The 18,865-nt window shown below is 41.0% G+C and overlaps 1 long non-coding RNA gene across 4 annotated transcripts in view; it reads left to right on the forward strand.

Annotated features, from left to right (window-relative positions):
- The first annotated feature begins 840 nt into the window (after positions 1 to 840).
- The window catches only part of LOC119475609, a 110,636-nt gene continuing 92,611 nt past the window's right edge, over positions 841 to 18,865 (forward strand). For all 4 annotated transcript variants that reach the window (XR_005203835.1, XR_005203834.1, XR_005203832.1 and 1 more), the window contains exon 1: positions 841 to 1,103. This is a non-coding gene — a long non-coding RNA (uncharacterized LOC119475609). The remainder of the gene's footprint in view (positions 1,104 to 18,865) is intronic.

The following is an 18,865-nucleotide window of genomic DNA, read 5'->3' on the forward strand; positions in this document are numbered from 1 at the left end:
TAACACGTAAAACTTATGACTTTATTCTCGTAATATTATGACTTTTTTCTTGTAAAATTACAACTTTATTCTTGTAATATTACGACTTTTTTTCTCGTAAACTTAGGACTTTATTCTCGTAATATTATGACTTTTTTCTTGTAAATTTACGACTTTATTCTCGTATTACGACTTTTTTCTCATAAAATTACGACTTTATTCTTGTAATATTATGACTTTTTTTCTCGTAAACTTATGACTTTATTCTCGTAATATTATGACTTTTTTCTTGTAAATTTACGACTTTATTCTTGTAATATTACGACTTTGTTCTCGTAAAATTACGACTTTATTCTTGTATTAAAACTTTTTTTCTCGTAAATTTATGACTTTATTCTCGTAATGTTACGACTTTGTTCTCGTAAAATTACAACTTTATTCTCATAATTGTATGACTTTTTTTTCTCATAAAGTTATGACTTTATGCTCGGAATATTACAACTTTTTGTCTCGTAAAATTATGACTTTATTCTTGTAATTTTACGACTTTTTTTCTCGTAAATTTATGACTTTATTTTCGTAATATTACGACTTTTTTTCTCGTAAAATTACAACTTTATTCTCATAAAGTTATGACTTTATTCTCGTAATCTCAGATTTTTTTTCCCTCAATGTGGCCCTAATACTCCGTTGTATACTCTAGCGAAATGGCCTGTGTTAAACAATACAATATTATAAATATAACAAGCAATTTTGAGTCAAAAATGGCAGCAGAGGCTGTTGTAAAGAGTATCATCTCTTTGTTTATATACTCTTTGATTGGGATAGAAATCAAAGATTGTGAATTGACCCTTTAATCAATGGTCCGCCCACTCTGAACAGGTGGTCTGGTGCTGCTAATCAGCACTCTCACAGTTGTTTGCCACACATCTCGTGCTTGTGAGACAAGAAGTGAAAAGAAAATAGATAAAATAACGAGAAACCACACAAGTTTAATGGGTGAAATCATTGATTTGGCTAAAATAGCTGAATCTGTGGAGCAGTTACCAGAAACAAACAAGCCAGAAGTGTCCCGTCCACCTGTTGGTTACCATGGCTGTTTCACCTCACAGAGCTACTGGACTGTAAGTACTCAGCTAATTAACTTAATGTATGTTGATGTTTTGGCTGTACAGTTGTTATTGAGCTTTTTTTTTCCTTATTGGCAGTTGTTTTGCCATGTGTGATATGATGCTTTCAAGCTGTTTGTTAACATTGTTATGGGCTGAATTGAATGTGGCATGTTTTTACATTGTGTGTGTGTGTGTGTGGCTCTGTAGGATGTAAACATCACTGTTTAGAGTACACATTCACATACTTGTTCCTGTGGCTGATTGGCTTTTCTCTCACATACTCTGGGTAATAATCATCACATTAACACTTTTTTTTCCACACATCCTGCTAGGCATTAGAGGATATTTCACTCCCAAGCATTGGATTTATGTGACTACTTGCTTTATTCTTCATATAATTATCCCTATATGTGCTTTCTGAGCTATGTTTTCCTGCTGCTACACTCTTCTATTAATGCGTTTATGGCTCAAAAATGTTATTATTGTTAAAGGGACTGTTTTTAAGTATCAGAAATTGGTTGTAACAGCGACACCTGTGGCCGTTAAGTCAACGAAAGTCAGCATCCTGTTGCTCGCGCTTGCCCGTGTGAATGTGAGCGTGAGCGAGCATCCGTCGAAACAGTGAGGCGACACACGTCATCTAAAACCACAATATCACTCCATATTTCACCTGCTTGGCAGTAATGTTAGCTGACCAGACGAAGGGCTCTCCATGAATCAATGCTGATCCTGGTGTTGGCTTTTCCTGCTTCAGCCTCCCGACCGCGGTCGGAGGGAGACACCGGCACCCGGTCGGAGACGATAAAGTAACTCGCCCCGTCACTTCACAAGACACAGGAAACCTCTGTTGGTCTAGTGGAGCACAAACGTCCACTGTACATTCACTAGATATTCTCAGAGCTACTAACTCTTCTGCAGTGTGTAGTGTGTGCGCATGCACGTGAGGTGGAGCAAGCTGAGCGAGTAACGAGCACGGCATGTGAGTGAAGGCAGGCAGGCAGGCAGAGGAGCAGAGTACAGCAGAGACTCTGGCCCTGGAGACCAAAGCTACGGTCTCCCCCGCGTACTCCAACCGCAGCCAACACTGTTTTTCAAAACGGGCTTCACTAAATATAACTTTGCGGTTTTCGTGCTTCCGTGTAGTTTGTGTTGGAGTCTTGTCTGAACAGCGTAGCCACACCCGAGCGCGCATGGGACACCGACCCAGATTGATTTATACGTGTAAGAAGTTACAAACAGTCCCTTTAATAATTATCTGCTGCATAGCTAACATGTTTATCAGGGGCGACTGCTGGGTGTAGATCTCTGTTAGAGATTCTATTTTATTTCCTGTAATGGTTAGGAAAGTGTTCGACCCTCACATAGTAGACTCGTGATAACTATATACTGAGGTTTTGGCAGGTAGGCTGTGTTTATTAAGGTCATTCCTCAGCCCCTGCTGTGTTGAGGCTGGTGTTTGCTTGCCGGGGAGTGACGGGCTGCGGTCGAATGGCCTGTTTTGCTTAGGAAGGTTCCTAACGGAGTGAAATGACCTGCAAGTTAGTAGCAGCCATGATAAGAGCTGGTTAAATTCTTTTGTAGTCCATCTTTGGAACATTGTAGTGTCACCACGGCAGGCCTACGTCATAACATCCGCCGTGGTCGCATCATAATTACGGAGCCTAGTGAAAGTGCAGTCGGATTCCTTGGCTTCGTCCGATACTAAAATATCTCGCATACTGATTTAGCGTATTAAATAGCATGCTAGTGTGGAATTTTGTACGCAGGAAAAGACATTAGGACGTGTGACTTTTCAACCGCAGCCAAGGATAGATCTGTTTGCACTTTGACTGGAATATTATCCACATAATGTTGAAGAAGTCTTATTATTTTTTTTGTGTAGGCTTCTTCTTTCTTTTTAAATTTCAGTCCACGATTATGATCCACCAAAACCAGCGAGGCCAGTCTATTTCTCTCCTGCTGTCCTTCTATCTCTTTCAGCGCTCCTTTCAGATGTGGCTCCCTCCTTTCATTACAGCATGCGGCCAGTTTAACAGAAGCGGTAATAATATATTGAGGTAAAACCCTGTGATGTGTTGCTTCACCCACTACCTCTAAAAGCTTCCCAGCTTTAATCGTAGAGCAGAATTTCTTTCACGGTGAACCAATTAAGAGAGGTAGCGCTTACTTTGTTCAAGTTTAGAATCAAAAGCTCAGTGTTTTGCATAAAATTACACGTTGTTGGTATAAGCAGAGATTCCTACATTAACACTTTTCTCACATGAAGTTGAGTATTTTGATATCCTTTTTTCGAATGCGTCTCTGTCTATTCCCCTCTCTCTCTCTCTCTCCCTTTAAGTTGGAATATAAACGTTATGATGTGAGTGCCATTTTGGATTGATGGATGACGACAGTGCCCGGAGGCAACTATTTCAACTTACAAGCCTGTCTGTGTTTTCAAACCAGGCTTTTATATCATTTAGTCGGAGACACCCACACGTATAAACACACACACACACACACACAATCGAGTTGGTAGACTTCAACCTTGGTTTCAGCATTAGTTTTCACCACCACTCTGCGTTTGACTGGACCTCCTAGAGACACACGGTGACTGTTAGGATGTGTGTGTGTGTGTGCAGGGCTTTTGAAATGTGTGTGGGTGTGTGTATATCTAACTTAATTTGACTCAAACACGCTCCCCTCGCCGGGAAAGAATGTTATGTTTTCAGCCAGACCGGGCCTGTGTTGTTGTTAAGATGCACAGTGCCTCTCTGCCGTTCCTTAGTGTTGCAGAGGAGGGAATAATATGTCGAATCTCATTAGCAGGGAGACTGTGACATCTTCAGTGTGCTGCTTATACCTTAACCACCCATGTTTGGGTCTGTGTGTGTGCAAGACTGAAGATGTGGCTGTTTTTATTTATGTATGCATTTGTTTGGATCGGTCTGTGATTCTGCGTATGCACTTCTTATAGCATCTATGGGTTTGTGTGTGTGTGTGCGTGTGTGTGTGTGGCAGTCAATCAGCCAGCTGTTAGTATGCACTGACTGTGGGTCCAGATTACTGTTGTGATTGATGTAGCTGTGTACACACTGGATCTCAAGAGCTGTCCGACAAAATGGATCGACCGTTCTGTTTTCCTCCTCATCAGCTTCTTCCTTGTTCTCCTCCTCTTCATCCTCCCTCCCACTCCTTCTTTCGACTCGTTTCCGTCTGAGACCATGAGCTTTGACGAGAAATGGCAAAAAAAACCAACTTAATTTGTCCCAGAGAGCAGTGTCTGTCTTTAAATGGTGTCTCGGTGCATGAACAGACTTCAGTCGATGTTTGAGCTCTGGAGTGTGTATGTGAGGCGGCTCAGGTGGTTGCATTGATGAGTTATGACCTTGCGGAGTGCTTAACTTTGATTGCCTCTCTCCTTTAGTTCTGAATCTATTGGTCTAGCAGAGATTCAGTCAAGAAAATGAATTGACAACAGTCCTGAGAACATGATTTGCTGGTTCCAGCATCTTGAGGATTTGCTGTCTCGGTTTCCGGAAACTTGTGATGTGCTTTTTTTTTTTTTTTTTTTTTAACATTTTGTCAACTAAACAAATCATTAATTCAAAATTACTTGGATTGAGTGAAATTAATGATTTATTTTTACAACATGGGGCCCTTATATGCTAAGTAGCCATTCAGTAGAGATACCAACATCGTAGACGGCAAGCACGACGCAAGGGCAAATATGTAATGGGTGGGTGACGTGTTGAAGGCTTGATGTTCTTCCAAAACTGTAGTCGGTGCTGGTTCATGTGCACCTCCTCTTCTTTCCCTATTCCTTGTTTTGTGTGTGCGTGTGTGTGTGTGCGTGCGCCGAGACCTTAGAAGGGCAAGTGGAGGTGAATGATCACCTCGTCCTGCTCTGTTTAATCGGATGGAGACTATATGCCTCTGGCTAAGACAGCTCTCTCTACTAACACACACACCTAGCCCATCAGTGACCCGTGTATAGCATTCAGCCATTTGGAGTCATTTCAATGCAACAGTCATTTTCATCCGGGCAGACGAAGGCTGTTGATCTGCCCAAGGGCACGTGCAGTGTTCTGCCATCTGAAGTCTCATGCTCCACTTCTGATTGATAGACTTGGTGATCCAACTTTCTTCGCTAGATGTCTCTCAGTCCTTTCCTACTCTTTTAGCGTCCTTCTAATGCAGTACACACACTTTACAATTTTGGGCCAGATTCCCCCCTTCGACAATGTTCAGCAAAGCCTCATTTTTTTGATGGTTCTAAAGTTTATCTTTCCAGCTATTCTTATGACGGAGGTATATTAAGAGTGCTTTTTACATCAACCGATCAGCTCGGAAATCCATCCTGGCTGCACCAATTTCAAATCGTAAATAGCAGGGCTGTCAAAGATAACACGTTAACGCAAATTCATTTTAATGCCAGTAATTTCCTAAAGTAGTAAGAAAAGGGAGAACCAACTTGTTGATTTAGTGGCAACAACACAAGTGTTTATTTAACGTGTCTCCATGACTTCTTCCATTATTTTTCTTTTTTCTCTGTGAATTTTCAGCACAAAGTAGTGCAAACACATGGCACACACTACGGAACAAAACTGTTAAATTTAACATAACATGACGTTATATGTCAGGTCTCTTACATTTTCTCTCTTTATTATTTTTTCTCTCTTTGTCTCCTCACATTGTGGAGGGAATATTTTTGGAACATGTGTGAGATCATTTACACCTCTGTGGTGTAGAGGAACCAGTGGTAAAGGGTAGCGTACTAACAGTTAAGCACAGCACAGTAATGTGATGAACAATGGCAATAAAACATGGATATAACAGGTAAAACATGAGCCCAATATAGGCTCTGCGGGTGGGCTGAACCGACACTAACAGGGTAAGGGAGTGAATGATATATTTTCCAGATTTATAGGAAAGATATGACGTGGTTATATATGGGGGATGTTTCGAGTCCAGTTTTGTACAATTAGTAATTAATAGGCCAGGCATGTTTTGTTTTTGTAAAAGTTGTAGCCTAAAAGAAACAGTTTGCTAATTAAAATGCAAACTCGCTGCTTGTTGGGGCATGCAAAATTGCAGCAGTTGTCAGATACCGCCGAGGTGTGTTTATAGGTTTATAGAAACTTGAATTATGGTAATGTGTGTGTGTGCGTGCACGTGCGTGTGTATTCATTCCACACAGTCAGATATGAGACGTTCTGTGCGACAGAGTCGGAGTGCTCATTACCTGCTAAATTACCCAGGATCCTGTGGGAGGCCTGCTCTGTCTGTGCTGCTACAGTAACTCAGTATAGACGGAGAAGCCCAGACTGCTGCAGACTCTGAAGTGCTTCACAACACTGGATGACTGGACTCGACTCTGCGTCCGACTCTGACTCTGCCACGAGAATTTAATGTATTCTATGTCATCTAGTGTTTGAAATGAAATGAAATTGGCCGGTTCAGTCACTGATCTGCTACTCAGCCATTTTTAATCTGTTTATCTGGGGAATGTCTGGCTGAGAACAAATGCTCTTTTTCAGCAGCACCCTACTTTAGATTCTTGACTTGTGTCTACCCATTGCTAAGGCTGGGACGTTACACTTATCTCCCGATTCAATACTATTACAACACTTTTGTGCCGATTTGATATTTATTGCGATTTTTGTTAACTTTTTTTAACACTGGACCATGGGAAAAAGTTGAATCATACATTTCTAGGGACTTTTAATTGGAAAAATATCTAAATTAATACAGTAAAAATGTTTGATTTTCAGCATTTATGCAGGCAGAGCTGTCCTGAGGTCAACCAGCAGCATTAGCTGTGATGTCTAGCTCTGCTTTTCCTGGCAATGTCTGAAACCCAAAGTGTTTCCATACTTTACTGGATGTGTAGTGTTTACCACTTTGGATTTAATATGTGAGGGTGCAAATAGTATCCACGTGGACCCTCCGCCGTTTTGTACTTTCTCGTTGCGGCCAGCTGGGGTTTGTTTTAGTTGACGGTTACGGAACGGATATGACGTCACGTTACTCAGACTATAACAATAAAAGCGGTAACTTCCTTCTACCTCCACATAGACTCAAATGAAGCAAATATATAAATTCTGGTATTAAAAAATTGATTTCAAAATCGTAAAAAAAAATCCTGATACATAGGTGAATTGATTTTTCCCCCCACCCCTACCCAGTACAGATATAACTCTGTTGTCCCCTGAGCAACTTGAGGATTGACTTCACTCAAGGGTACTTCCGCAGTAGTTGCTGTATTATACTTTACTATAAAACACATATTTCCTGACCCTATTTAGGACCACAGTCTGTTTTCTAACCTTTTAGCTCTATGATCTTGGCGCCCCCATCAGTCCTTGTTTGGTTCAGGCCCCCTTCACTCGCTCTTGTTATTGTAATATTTTCATCAAAGTCTTTTTCCTCACTCATAGATCCTCACTGACATTTGTGAACTGTGGGATCAAAGCTAGATCCTACTACACTTCTACCGTCTGAACTGCTTGACAGGAACTGACCCTGACCCCCAGGAGTATTCAGGCAGAGCTCTTCTGGGTTTAACTTCTACTTCAAATGACCTACATCAGATTAATATCCACAGTTGTAGTTCCTGAAGCCGGGCTCGGACTACAGGAGTTTAAAAATCCTAACTGATTTTGAAATCAGGTTGCATCACACACATGAGGAGAAACTTTACAGATGTACTTCTCTCTAATCTCAAACATGCACACACTACACAATATTATTAAGATTATCGTGCCAGAGGGAGCTAATGTAAGCCTCAACGGCTAGAATGTTTAACGTTGCTTGGCAACACCGTCAGCTGCTCCGGCTCATTGGCTTTTGTGGTCCCGCTCGGAAAATACTGAATCTAAAAACTGTATCTTTAAATGCCTCACATTACCATATAATCTGGGACGAACATCGGTACCGACCAAGTCCAGATTTCCCAGTCTAGATTTGTCCTCCGATTGTGGGGAGGGGGGAATCAAGGATAAATTGGCCCAAACCTCCTGCAGTCTGAGCCCGGCTTAAAGGGTTATATGTTCATTTGTACAGCCAATTTATCTGTCTCGCTCCAGTATAAAGTCTGTGTTTGAATGTTTTTACTGAAAGTTTTTTAGCTTTTATTGGAAGAAATAAAGGGCAGTTTTATGCCACATAAGACATCACAAGGTAAAGCAACTTCTCTGCACTTTACTGGCTCTATTGTCTACCGATGTAAGGTCTTATGTGACATTTCCAAGCGATCAATATTTTGTTTGTGTGTGACATTTCATTTGCAGGCAGTTCATAATTTGTTATGGCTGCAGATTTAATGGTTTTGACCAGAGTGTACCAGAGAAGGTTGAACCAGTGATCCAGACTGTAGAAATCTCCGGTATGACACGTGCTGATTACACACCACATGTATAGCCTAGATGTGTTTCTGCTCGCTTCTGAGAAATCTTTGCAGCCTTTTAAGATGGAGCCATGAAGCAAATACCAGAATGCTCATGGGGCCGTGGAAAAGGAAATTAATCCACGACCTTGAGTTGGAAAGGTTGAGGTATTGTCAGGCGCGTGGTGTGTTCCAGGGACTTGACAGTCTTGTTATAAATGAAACACAGAGTTATTTACCAGTACACAAGATCTCATATAAGCAATCCTTGTTCTACATAGGGAGAGGTCTTTATTAGAAACCTAGATTGGATGTTAGAGGGGAATGGTGGGTGAGAGTGGGTACGATTTGATGAAGTGTCCACGTGTTATTCCTATTTTGGTCTCAACGACACTATGCTTATAGGACGACTGACCCTTCTGGCATCAAGGAACACTTATTAAATAGATGGGTTCATTACGTTTGAAAGTGATTTTACTCTTTCTGCTACCTTCCTGGAAGCCACTAGATTATTACTTATTCCTTCCATTTTGATATATTTGAAAATGCAATATAAAAATGTAAATGTTGGCTTATATAATGTGGGGAAACATTTTAAAAAATGTACTATAAGAAAGAGAAAATTAATTTTGGCTCCCATTTTTGGAACCACTGCACTAAAGCCATCACACAAAGTTTAATGGGTAAGGGTGTAAATCACCAGTTTCATTACGATATTATATTGATAATTTGGACAACGATACGATATTTGCTGATATCACAAAGTCTGCCACGATACGGTTTTGATTCAATTCAGGGGCCTGCGATCGATGTCAGACGATATCATATGCCCATTTAACACAATCGGTTACATTTATATCAACTCACAAAAACAACTAAATTATGATTTGACAATTGTATTATTGGGCTCTTCCAGGCATTTAAATAAAAACAATCTATTCGTTTTAATAAAAAGTATAAAAATAGACTTCCTGTTGCTGGAGGTCTGGTTGCTGGTCAATGCTGGTGAACGGCTTGTCAATAAAATGACAATAGCTGGTCCACCTTAAAGGTCAGCCCACCTTAATTGAGCCTGAGCTGAAGTTGTTGCTAACATCGGGGCTAACCCCCATCACAAGCAGGTAGCAAGCAAGACGCAGGAACTTGGCTTGGGTCTTGAGGAGTTGTAGCATTTATTCACGGACAAATGAAATGCAATTTACACACACTGAACTGCTACGTTCACAGCTATAACATTACTGCTATTCACTGTCACACACACACACTCTCTATCTCTCTCTCTCTCTCTCTCTCTCTCTCTCTCTCTGTCGTCTGGACACTCGCTTGGACGAAAACGATGAAACAGACGTGCCATGGGAATTTCAAAATAAAGGCGTATATTAAAGATGATGATATGTAACGATGTTTTCACTTTGCATCGATGATGATATTGGATCATTGATCATTCAATCGATAGATCGATCCAGAAGGATGGATCATTGCACCCCTATTAATGGGCATGACACAGAGAAGTGCAGAGAAATTGTTGATGACAATCTTATGAGCTGATGGCAAAGCTATCTACACAACATTGAGATGATTAAAAAATTGAAAACATTTTGAATTGCCAAATAATATCCAGCCCTCCCATTTCTAAGTCTTTACCTCTTTCATACTTGGCTCTTGCTAGCAATATAGTCTTGGATGTGTCACAGCACAGGGACTGTTCTCCCAATGTTTATAACCATGAGGAAGTTAATCAAAATGTTTTGAATAATGAATTATGTCTTTCTAGACATATCAGTGTAACTAGTTTATAAATATCTCCCGGCATAATTTGATTGCCAGTGCACTTCCTTGAATAGAGAAAACAAACAGCAGTGTTTCAACTTTCCCTAATTGGATCTTAACCGACAGGTTATAAAGAGTTGTGCCAGACAGTAGGGACTGCCAGTGATTCAGAGGGAGGAACTCCTTTGCAACTCATGTGCGAGTGTGTGTGTATGATAAGAGTATAAAGCACATTTGTGTGTACCCACTTCTCATGAAGAAATGTTGCATTGTGATACTCCTTGACCTTCATGGGAAAATATCAATCCACCCCACAGTTTTGATTGCTGGGGTTTCTGTCAGTCGGTGCACTGTTGCTTTGATTAATGACTCCACGGTGTGTGTGTTTATGTCTGAGTGCACTCGTGGCTTACAGGTGATCAGGTCAGATTTGCTGCTCAGTGTTGCAGCACCTTAGTTCTGCCAATTAGGAGAAAGTGGGTGAGATGATGGGGAAGGTTTGAGGAAAGGAAAGGAGAGGATCGAAAAGGGGGCAAGAACCTCTGGGAAACCTCTGGTGAATGCAGGAAAGGAGGAGCTGTTGAAGGGTAATAAGTCAACACAATCAGGAGGGGTGAGATGTATCATGGGTGAACAGAAATTGCAGTTTATCGACCCATGCTTGATGGTGGTTGCCTTAAGTCAACAAAAGAGGGCCCTCTCTCCTTCCTCACAAACTTTTCACCGAAGCTGTAACTGCTGTGACACAAACACACACCCTGCAGTCCCACAGTTCCCCACCCCCCCTGCAATGTCTGTCTACACACCGTGTGCCACCTGCATTATTGAAATATGCCTGTCACTGCCAAAGTAGGGGGGCCAGGCCCAGATCAAACAGCAGTCAGTGTGACAGAGACAGAGGGAGGTCCTGCCGAACTAGAAAGGCCTGGTTCACAGCAGGGCTGTGAAAATGACTTTTTGGCGACACTTGGGGAAAGAAGTTGGATTTGTTTTTCTATGCCTAAAGGAACAGTTCACCCAAAAGGTGCAATCAAAATTAATGGATAGATGTTTTTGTGGCTATTAGAATGAAAATCAGCGTTTTCTGCTTCAAAAGGGGCACCGAGAAATACTGACCAGATAGAATGGAGCTGCCTATCTTTCTGTGGGTTTGGGGATCATATGAAGCTTGTGGTGAAAAAACGTGTTTTCAAAGTTGAAAGTGTGATTTGATAAATATGAACGTATGAAGAATATTGACACAAGTCTCTGGACACTGTCTGTCTCACACGGTCGAGGCTTTGTGGGTGTGACCATTTTTGCCGTGTCATCACCATTCATATCTACACATGTGTTGTGTTTATGGTTAAATTGTTTACAAAAGCACAAAGTTCTTCATAGATCTTAACTTTGCTCTCAAAGTGCACCAGATTTATCTTTAAAATCCTACAAAATGTTCTTCAGGAAGAGCATCAACACTGGCCGTGTTATAATAGGCCGATCTATTTTTTAATAATAATCTAAAATGTTATGCCCTGAATTTTTCCATGTGGTATCAAAAAGGGTATCAAATATTGATATTTTTAAGTATTTCATCGTGACAAAACTAGTCACAGTGGTAGTGGTGGTAGTATTGAATTCTGATTGAATAAAGAAACAATTTATACAAAAAGAATAAAGGATGCTGCAGTGAAGAGAGTGACTGAGTTTTACCATGGAGAGAGACACAGACAGACAGACTGGCTTTAAATGTTTCAGTACCATGGAGAGGGACTCATGTTTTTTTTCTGTCATTTTAAACAAAGATGGAGGAAACACACTCAGGATAGCACTTCTAACAATGTTTGTCTCATCATCCTACATTTGCATATCGTGCCTCGGCATGACTAGCTTGTGTGTATTTTCATTGCATCTATCCTGTGTGACAAGGGAGCATGAACAAACATAAATGAGAGAGAGTGGAGCAGGACAACAACAGAGTGGCAAGCCATTGAAAAACTATTAGAAATGCGTGGATGTGAAATTTTTAGGCATGAAAAGGGACGAGACCGAGAGAGGCATTAAGAGACATAAAGAGAGGATGGAAGAGACAGACAGACAGGAAACAGAGACTCTGAAAGAATAGTAAAGAGTCATAGATCGAAGGGGAATAGAGACAAAATAGTTGGAAGTGTTCGAGGACAAAAGAAGAAAATAATGATGGAAACTGGAAAGAAATTATTTAAAAAAAATAACACTGGAAATGCATTTGATTAATTAATAATGACCTAGACATGGCATTTTTTATATCCTAACAGCAGCTGACAATAAAGAACCATAATAATCTAAGGTAAAAAGGCACACAGGATTTCTTTTCTGAACAAAAAGGCAGGTTTATCTAATTTGCATTTTATCTCGTCAGAGGTTTATGTAAAAATTCAGTTGGCAAATGGCTGAAACCAGCAAAGACAGAACAGCTGGTGGGGCCACACAGAGAGAGAAAGGAGGGCGACAATGATGGAGAATAACTGAGAGCTGTTTTCACTTTGACTTTGGCTTTGTAGACCACCTGCCGAGACCTCAGTTCACATACTGTATGTGACTCTGTCTTTTTGATTTTCGGGAGTGATTTTCTTCTGTCTTTGCCTGCCACCACCTCTCTCTTTCTTCCTTACGCACATAAACTCACTCATGCTCTTTTATCTCACATCTATTCTCCCGCCCACGCATTCCCGGTTTTTCTTCCCTGCCATTTGTCTTGGTGGCATTTGTCACCGACACCAGACCACAAGACACACCTGAGACCTCCTCTCTATTGTCGGGCTCACACTTCATCTCAGTGGGGTGTGCTTCGAGGGCATATATCTTTGTTACTGTGTGCGCTATGCAGAGAAAGATAGAGAGGTGGAGGTCAAGTTTACAAAGGTGAAGTGTGGAGCCACACCTGGAATATGACGTAGCACATAGCAGACTGGTCTAGTGAAAACAGGGGTCACTGATTTGATCTTAACATAAAGCCAAAATGTCCACCATCCTTGTGCCACAACCTGTTCATTGATAAATCAAGCCAGAAATGAGTCCGTGGAGGGCCATATAATGCATAAAATTGGCAATCTACAGGATGTAAAGATGGTAAGTGTGTGGGAAATTTCACTGTAAGCAAAATGAACAGCATTTGCACTTGATAAATGCGTTTACCCAGTTTTAGGGTACCGTCCAAGCGGCTTGATTTATGCCACCTGCTTAAGGAGCACTATCACAGCCCAATTGTTTGGTGTAAAAGTACAAATTCACTTTATTTCAGTCCATGTAACAGAGAGACACCATCAGAGATGACATCATAATGGCTTCTTGATATTATCAGGCCGATAATGCAAATCATCTCATTCCCCTCTTGTATAACAAGTTATTTTAGTCTCCCTCTTGTTCTGTAATCCCTTGAAACTGCCATTAGCAGAGAGTTGCTATTTAGGTATTACTTACCAATAGACAGGATTTGATGTTGGGCCCCAGCTAATTTACAGCATCACACCCGATACAGCAAAACTCATTCTTCTTCCTTGTCAAAACCGGGTGCCTACATTACCCATGATGCAACTCGAGCACTGACAGTTTGGTTAGAGATTTGTGTGCGTTATGCTAGTAGCGGCTAATGTACTTTTGAGCCTCTGGCCCATAGACTTTATATAAAGATGGATGACATGACAGCTCCCGCAAAAGTGAAGCCAAAACATCTGGATCGCCCCCTGGTGGCTGGCTGCAGTATACGTCACAAATCCCAGCCCCCTCCATGTTAGCGGATGGGCTAACATGGAGGCTTAGGAATTGTTCGAGAGAGGAGATGAAACCACGATCTAGTAATAGTTTTGTTTAGTTTTGTTGCCTAAACCTAACTGAGTAGTTTCACTGTATGCAAGTAACAAGCAGAAATTGACACGTGTTGAAGGACATTCATAGGAAAACGAATGAAATAGAAGGAATAACTTTTTCCTAAGATATCATACGAACGGTTGCACAGTTATGGAAAACAAAAGCTTTTTGTGTTTGCTGCAATAAAAAAAAAGAGAAATATGTTTTTCTTATTCATGAATTCAGTTATTTATTGAGTAATTTTCAGATCGTGATCTGGACCATTGACATTGTATTCTCCTTGAGCTGAATTCTTGGATGCATATAGTATTTACTCTGAAATCTCTAGTTCTCACTGCTAACAAGTGAAACCATCTGTCTGTCTTTTAGTTGCTTATTGTGATCATAGATGTGCAAGTGCAGAGCAGACCTTTTTTTTTTTCCCCAAGCAACATTCTCGCTGAGCTCACTCACTCGATCACGTAGAGTGAGACCGGACACCCTGCAGAGAAATATCATCTTGGCCACTTGTCTGTGAAATCCTTCTTTCAGTCACTGCCAAAAGTTTGTGACCACACGTGGAGGAGGTTCAACGATGATTGACGGATAAATTGCAGCCTAACCATCAGCCAATCGTATGAAAATTTTTTTTATCATCACTTCTGAATAAGCTAGTGTACACTGAGTCTTATTCACATGGGTGTAATTGGAACATTTACTGATTATTTTCTTCAATTTTCCAAGGATATCGCTGTGTCAGATGTCGCCTTCACTGCCTGCTTCGGGCTTACATCTGCATAAATTTCATGAGGAAGGTCGGGTTTACTCCTCAAACCAGTTAAGGTGTAATGAGACGATCTTTAAAAGTGTGTTAATCAGATGATTGCATTTATTCCTTTAATTAGACACTCAGAATTTGTAATGACTTCTGCATAAATTTCAAGGGTTTAACTGATGTAATAGTACCTGTATTTGTAGCTCTCTGCCAGCGCTGGCTGTGGACTGAGAAAATAGGCTCAGACTGTTTTTCTCCATTAACTTTGCATCAATAGCACTTCCAATGCATGCCAGAGCTAATAAGTGACCAGCTGGTGCTTAGAAACCAAGCGCCTGAAGCTTTGTCAGGAAGCCTGCAGTCACAGTCGAGTCCCCGCCACAAAACAAATTTCTGGTGACAGCATGACATACGCTTAAAACAGAGAGGACCGTGGCACTCCACTCCTGTCCTCGCTATTAATTAGCCGTGTGTGTGTCAGTGCCACACATGCAGAGCGTTGACAAAGACTGTGGGCACCTTATTAGTTTTCCATAGAAGTAAGGAGAAGCAGCACCTCACGTCTTTATTCAGTTAAAAGAAATTACTGTTGAACTGGCTTCCTGCCAAAACATCAGAGCCAGCCGATATTGATATACAATATCACTTGGCTAAATGGTTATTGATATACCCATTTATGTTCGCTAACAAAGAATATAAATGTTGGAGAAGCTGCAGCTGCTAGGTAATGAGCGTGTGGCAACATTTAGCACGTTTCTACCATGAATGTTTGGGTGCGATGCTGCAGTAATAGAGTTGATGGAATCATAAGTTTGTGAAAATACCACTGTAGAAAACTGCTCTTCGGAATGAGCCGTTCAACAAGCAGCCCCGCTGTAATGGCTTTATTTTTCACGTGGGGCAATTTTTGGTGTGAAAAACGTCCATCACATGTTCTCTACATCGTAATGGGTGCTCAGCCAGCTGTGAGGGAAATGTTGAACATTGTTTTCTCCATAGAGTCGACTTATCAAAACAGGGCTGACATAGTTTTGGGGCCCTAAGCTGTTTTTCTGCTCCACCTTCCCACCTGCTGTCACGTTGGGTATTGTACGGTCAGCTATGTAAAAACTTGATTTATAAAGGACCAATTCATACGAGACTTTGAACCTGAATGTCCTCATGTTTTAGAATAAATACCACGGCATGCATGACCGTCATTAAAGCTGATTTCTGACATATTTTCATGTTACAGTGCTTGCTACGGTATAGACTAGGGGTGCAATGGATCACAAAACTCGTGAAATTATTATCCTTTTTTTTCTTTTTCCTAAAATTAATCAAATTTTTGAGGGCCTTAAAGTTGCGCACTTATCAGGCGTGGAGTAAAATTTGTTATTTTAGGGGTGTCGGGCTTGGATGTTGCAAAATGGCTTGCTAACGCCCCCTAGAAAGTTGGAAAAATTGAGCCCCTTGTTCCAGTTTCACCTACATGTATGAAATTTGGTAGGCAGATGTAACATGTGGAGACGCACAAAAAAGCCTCTTGGAGGTATACCCAGAACCCGACAGGAAGTCAGCCATTTTGAATTCAATTCAGTGACGCATCATCAGGGATCGGCAACTAGAAAGTATTAATGCCAATGTCCGGATCCCATATCTTTACAGAATATTGTCCAATAATATTCATCAGTAAAATTAATTTCACACTATGATGGTTAAATTGTGTAATTAATCTTTGGCTCACATGTGTACCGAACCGTTGGAGGTGATTCCAGGAATAACTACGGTCCATTACACCCGTAGTATAGACGGGGCTGTTCATCTATATGTGCTGTTGCAAAATTTAGAATATATAGCACCTAGTGAAGTGTGATACTACACTACATGGCTTATGTGGGAAAAAGAGAATATCCACTAATATTGACTTGTGTTATGTTAGTTAAAAGTGACTTGTGTTAATCTCTCATTTGCTGTTATTTGTTTTGCACTGTGCTTTGTGTGCCCTCTACTGGCCAAATTAGTCCTCCATACAGTGCAACACATCAGGGCAGGTCAGATGTGGTAAATAGCATGATCACTTATTGAACCACACTCCATGGCACATGTAATCCAGTGAAACTTGTACCAGCAGCCCTAAACCTTCTTGACCTCACTTTCCTGACCTCAGATTGGATCCTAGAAAGTGCTGCTGGAAGTATTTTGGCTTTTACTTTCTCTGCCCCCCCAGCTTCAGAATCCCACGCTAATGAAAGTCCCCTCCTTATCTGTCCTCATGAATTTTAATACAGACACACAGATTACATTTCTGTAGATACAGCAAAGCCAGAGGAGAGAAATTGCCAAGATTCAGATTGTATGCATGTGGTAGAACACTTATTGTTTTCTATGAATATATCAGCAAGCCCAGGGATGGATAAAGCAAAAATTAAATTGTCCCTCTAAAAAGGGATAAGTGAAAACGGTGAATCTCAAAATACATCTTTTTGCCAAGATTCAAAGTACATTATAAATCTACTTTCAAACTTTGATCTTTCGATTTTGGGATGATAAATAGTTTGATACTGTGATCAGTGTTTTCTTTCTCTGCTGGTGTTGTGCAGCATTATGTCATTACTGCTATATCTAAATGTTTACTGTCATTTCTAATAACCTCTACTCTTGCATTGTATCTTTTTGTATAAAGCCCCTTAAAAACTCCCTTACTCCACAATTTATCACTCATACAAGCTCTTTTCAAACTTTAATTTTTCACAATGTACGCGCTATTTGGCTGCTTCTTTCAGGCTGAAGCCACCATACAGCCTTGACCAAAACGTCCTTCAGTGTCAGTGCCAACACCTGCAAGTTTTCCCATTTTCCCACTCCGCATCAAACACTTTTCTTTGTTGCTATGCTGATGGGAGGATGCCTATTTGTCTTGCTTAATATCCCCAGAAGATCAGATGCTCTCAATGTTTCCCTTTTTTAGTGTCAATGGCGAGGGGTCACCTTGTCCTTGAAGATGAAAACAAGTCTCACTTAGCCGCCAAGCTGCGGTAGCATGTCGGGAGATGCTTTGCTCTACATTTGGAAACCAGCTCAGGGACCAGCGAGAGCATCCTCACTAACACAGCCACATATGACAAGGGAAATTACTGCCACTGAACGCGTGCCAACCCCGCACACGTACACAATGTACACACTTGTTTTGTGTTTTGTGCAAACATGGAAAGACATAAAACCACCTTCTGGCCCTCTCATCTGTTCCCTGTTGGCTTTTTCCCTGTTCATACGTAACTGAGAAAATAAAGCTATTTTGTGACTTTGTTTCGACTTCGTGGCAATTTCTCCAATTTCCTACGCTCAATTACTGACCCCTGAGAGAAAGGGACAGAAAATTGCAAAGAAAGGCAGTGACCCCCCATCTCAGTGGAGGTTCAACTCATTTTCGATATTTCCACCCCCAATGGCGTCCTCTGGAAAGGCCCATATGCCACAATGGGGGTGTGATGATACGATTTACCATGAGTGTGTGTGTCGTGTGCCACCTCTGCTGCTCAGAACACCATTTAGATTACTTTCACCTCATCAGCCCACACACACTTGGCTGAGGCCACTGGGACATACTCTCCTGAGGATAGATGTTTTCATTGCACCACAAGCATAATGTTCCTTAGTGTGTGTGTGTGTGTGTGTGACATCTAAAGCGCTTGTCTGTCACTACTGCCACCATTTTCTCTTGCAGAGAAAAGAGAAACTGCCTCTAGATGTACTGATCCCAAACAAATAGACATGATGCATACATAAATACGCTGCAGCTCCAAAACTTTCAAACAGCCAATTAAGTTGTTGAGAACCGTAGCAACCAAATCGTTAATTAAAAGTAGGGATGCAACGACTTTTCAGTCCCAATAGCGATGATATCGAGTATCGATCTGATATCAGTGTTTAATTAATAAGCTGTATGCCTCACTGTGTGGAAGAGACTGGGATCATTCTTTTATGTGTAAGGCAACATCAGGCTTCACTTAAACATTGGTTTCCTAACTTTGTAAAACAAAAGGTAACAAATAAATACATGGATACAAATTTACT

Source organism: Sebastes umbrosus, chromosome 17, assembly GCF_015220745.1.
Source record: "Sebastes umbrosus isolate fSebUmb1 chromosome 17, fSebUmb1.pri, whole genome shotgun sequence".
Lineage (NCBI taxonomy): Eukaryota > Metazoa > Chordata > Actinopteri > Perciformes > Sebastidae > Sebastes > Sebastes umbrosus.